The 4,183-nt window shown below is 51.5% G+C and overlaps 1 pseudogene; it reads right to left on the minus strand.

Moving 5' to 3' along the window:
• Positions 1–3,476: 3,476 nt before the first annotated feature.
• Positions 3,477–3,651, minus strand: LOC119459848 (U2 spliceosomal RNA; annotated as a pseudogene).
• Between the last annotated feature and the right edge of the window lie 532 nt (positions 3,652–4,183).

Consider the following 4,183-nt stretch of genomic DNA (forward strand, 5'->3'; position numbering starts at 1 on the left):
TGCTGTTGTCTTTGTTCAAAAGGGCTCCGGATATTCAGCGTATTCTTGGAATAAACGTAAAGAAGCGTAGTAGCTCTTCGTTTCTCAAGTAGAGTGACACCGTCGTCTGCATATGCGGACACCTTTACTTCTACCTTGGCCTGGCAGGGAAAGCCGCGTACTGGACGGACAGAGTGATATGCGGCGACAGCAAAGGATCGAGACAAAGAACAAAAGGTGAGGGCTCATTGAACACCCTTGCCTAAGGCTCGTGTCACGGGGAAAGCATTGCTTAGACGGCCGTTTACGAGCAGTTTCGCAGATAAACCGAATACAGGAGGATGATCTTATCTACGAATTCGACGGGAAAGCCGAAGCTTCTAGTACACCAAGCAAGTATCGGTATTCGACGCGATCCGAAAGCTTTCGCTTGGGCAAGCGATACAAAATAGCCTGGGATGTGTGTCCTAGAAGCGAACGTAAAAAGGTCCCTCGTCAATGCTAAAGACGAAAAGATTGATCGACCTGGAACGCTACACATCTGCGTCTGGCTGATAATGTCGGAAAGAACGCTGCTCATTCCTTTTCGCAAGCATTGACGAGACAATCTTGTAATCTGCATTTAGTAACGTAATCGGCCGCCATGAGCGTGGGTCTGAGGCCTGGCCCGCCTGGCTTGGGCAGGAGGACTATCTGGCTGTCCCGGAAAGAGTCGGCGAATGCCATCTACTATGAAGGTGTTGACCATTGACAAAAGCGATTCTTTCACGGTGTCGAAAAATCGCACGTAAAACTGGATTGGAATGCCATCTGGACCGGGCGCAGAAGAAGCATTCATATCTTTTACCACTGCACGTAGCTCTTCAGGTGTCGCTGGCTCGCATAAACGCTGTAAGATGTCCTCTGATACCTGGGGCAGGTCGCGACAGAATTCCCTAAGTCTATCGCTGTAATCATCCCTGTCCCAGCTGCCTTCTTTGGCTGTGAGCACCTCGGCTACGTGCTTGGTAAAGACAGTACATATGTCGGACGAACGGTCGCTAAGAGCACCATCTGGGGAGCGTGACATATGGAATTCTAGTAGGCCCTTTGTCCTCCGCCGATCCTGCCCGTATGTACCGGAGCACGGCTGGATCCGATAAAGGTTTACCCTGGGTGGTAGCAATACTGGCAGCTCTGGACGACTGACGGAGCAAGGTTTCGTCCTAGCCTTCAACAAGTCAAGGTAGTCTTGCATCGCAAACGTCAGGCTGTCTGCATTGCGGACAATTCGCCATACGTCTAAGAATTTCATTTAGTTCGTGGGTGATCCGACATTTTTCGGTCACGTCCTGCTCGGGTGAGTATCGGACGCCACGCGGTCTTGAAATCGTCCCAAGTGCGGTGCTCTGCGCTACGCTCGACCAGGTCTGCTAATGAAGCGCCTATCGATGCGATGCTCTCGGGATCTGTGAGCAGGCTGGCGTCTAGTCGCCATAAATCACTTTTCGGCATGGTCTCACCGAGATCCAGACGTACCGACAATGGATAATGATCTGAGATGCGGGGTGTTCCCGCTGGAAAGGCTAAAACTTCACAATTGTCTAGGTAGCAGCTTAATTCAGGCGGAAAAAGGAATTTGTCTAGCCTGCTTGCTGACCTGCCTCTTTCCCAAGTTGGCCCGAATACGTCGTCATGCAACTGCACCCACGCATCGGAAAGACGAAATTGCTGAGCAAGCCGACGCAACGCACGCGTTCCGCGATAGTGACGGGACCGCCCGGGTCCGCGAGTGTCGCGGTCCTCATTTAAGCAACAATTGAAATCACCGACGATAAACGTCGGGTAAGGCTCGAACATGAACGTGTCTAATGAATCGAAAAATTCTGAGGAATTGGATCGGCGTGCGGGTGCATATATCGCCAGTGCTCTAACGCGTCTCGTGTACAGCCAAAAGTCAACTGCTAACGTGCGACCGTCGATACCGTACGTGCAATGGGCTCCCTTTCTAAAATGGGGATTTAAGAACACCACTCCTACACCACAAGAAACAGCATTTGTTAGAGAAAAGAAAGCATCAACAGAAAACCGGGCAGTAAAGTTGACACGTCGAGGCGTGTCCGGAAATTACATTCTTGCAAGAAAAGCACGTCGACGCCCCGCGCTCGGGCGAAGTGCAACACCTCTCTCTGTTTGTCGACGGACCGAAACCCTTGAACATTCAGAGAGAGGAAATGCACCGCCGCCATGATGCAGGCGAAAAACGTCGCCATGTTACAGGCCTAGTTAAAGGGTTCCGCCCACGGCGGAACCCGATGCGCGCAGCTTTTTTGGAATCTTAGATCTACCATTTTTCTGCGAACCGCTCGAGTCCGTTTCTGCTTCGCGTGTTCGCTTATATCTGGTTTATCAGTGTCCATTGCTTCTGTCTTAAGAAGCAGGTCGGTTACTTGACTTACTGGGTTCATCAACGATGCGTCCGTTGTTCGAGGCACTTGGTATCCCCTGGCTTGAGCGAGTCCGGTTTCACGTCCGGTGCCAGGTGACGGCGTCTGTTCGGGCTGGGGGTGGAGTCTTCGGTCAACCGAAGGACGCGGCTCGTCGGTGGGCTCGTTGACGGCAACGCTTTCGCGCGTTGCGGAATCTGCTGCGTCTGTTTCGTGCTCCGAAGGAGAGGTCGTCTTGCTGGAGTCTGTCTCTGATGCGCTGACTTCGGTGGTGCTCCTTTCAGTAGAGGGTAGCGGTGGGAAATCTTCGTCTTCCGAGCTGTCTGAAGATTCAGAGCGAGACGCGGTTTCGGAGAGTTCACTGTGGCGTGGCCCTTCTAGCGGCGTTTGTACTTCGTCTTGATCTGGCTGGCCGTCGTTGTCTTCGATACTGGCGGGGATGTTGGCGCTTGCGGCTGCAGCAGCGTAGGACCTGGGCAGGAAACAATCCGCTGTGACGTGGTTACCGGAACAGCGGCGACACGGGGACGTGCACTTGGCAGTCTCGTGACCGTAGACTTCGCAGCGTTCGCAACGTGGCGTTTCACATGTCTTCCCAAGGTGGCCCTCTGCTCCACACCTTGAGCACACCTTGCGAATTCCTCGGTAGTCAAACATGATGCGGTGGCCTTGAACGGACAGGAAGTTTGGTACGGGCTTCGCCATTTCCATTCGAATGACCCTTACGCCGGTACCGACTGTCGGTCTTCCTTTGAACTGCGATTCTTGAATTGCGAGAACTTTTCCATACGTAGACAGGGCGGCTGCGAGTGTGGCGTCTCCCACGTACGGGGGAACTCGGAAGGCGGAAATGTAGAGGACTCGTGGTCCGACTTGAGCGACTGGGACCGAGGCGCCGTTCAGAACGATAGTTTTACGGCTGCTGTTGCGGACGCGACAGCTGCGATGAAATTTACTCCTCCCTGATGTTGGAGGGTCTGAAGGCCTCCCGGCCCTGCGGTTTCTTCGATGGCGTCGTTGATTTCATCGGCCCTGCTGCCCGTTGGCGCGTTTAATTCTGATTTTGGATTTCACAAGTGGGCCGCACCCGACGGCAGTGCAATGCCGGGACGACCCGTGGCGCCGGTGGGGCAAGCCCCGCACTCGGCGCCGCCTTACAAAAATTCATTTAATATCGAAAGACCCATAATAGGGCCGTATCAGATATTAAGCTGATAAGAACAGATACTGTTTAGAAAAATTTTATTTACCCTATGTACATGGGTTTACTAAAGTCGTCATATGTACGAGCTTGTGTACACATATTATACATAACTAGACACTATAACGCTGTGCTCACAGATTGCACATAGGTATAAACTCTATAGCTATGTACACAGATAATATAAGATACAATTATACAATAATACAATACAATTATACAATAATACAATACAATTATACAATATAAAATGAACACTTTGCTTTTGCGATTATCAAGAACATTTTAATACCTAGAGTATAAATTTCCAAATGGAAGCAAGGACTGTTGGAAAATGACTTTTATCGCCACTCTGGGCGGAAGATTAAGTGGATTCGCCCGTTTTTAACTGTAACAAATGGGCACGACCAGTGGCGGAGAAACTCGCACTCTCCCAGAAAAAAGAGTTCCTCTGAGAGGAAGCTAATTATCTCCCGCCTCAGGCGGCCCATGATAGGCCATATTGCGCGGCGGCGACAGTTGCCCGCGACTGCTTCGCATCGATTGCGCCATAGGCTGAACAGGGCTGCTACCACCA

The sequence above is a fragment of the Dermacentor silvarum genome, chromosome 7, assembly GCF_013339745.2.
Source record: "Dermacentor silvarum isolate Dsil-2018 chromosome 7, BIME_Dsil_1.4, whole genome shotgun sequence".
NCBI classification, from domain to species: Eukaryota; Metazoa; Arthropoda; class Arachnida; order Ixodida; family Ixodidae; genus Dermacentor; species Dermacentor silvarum.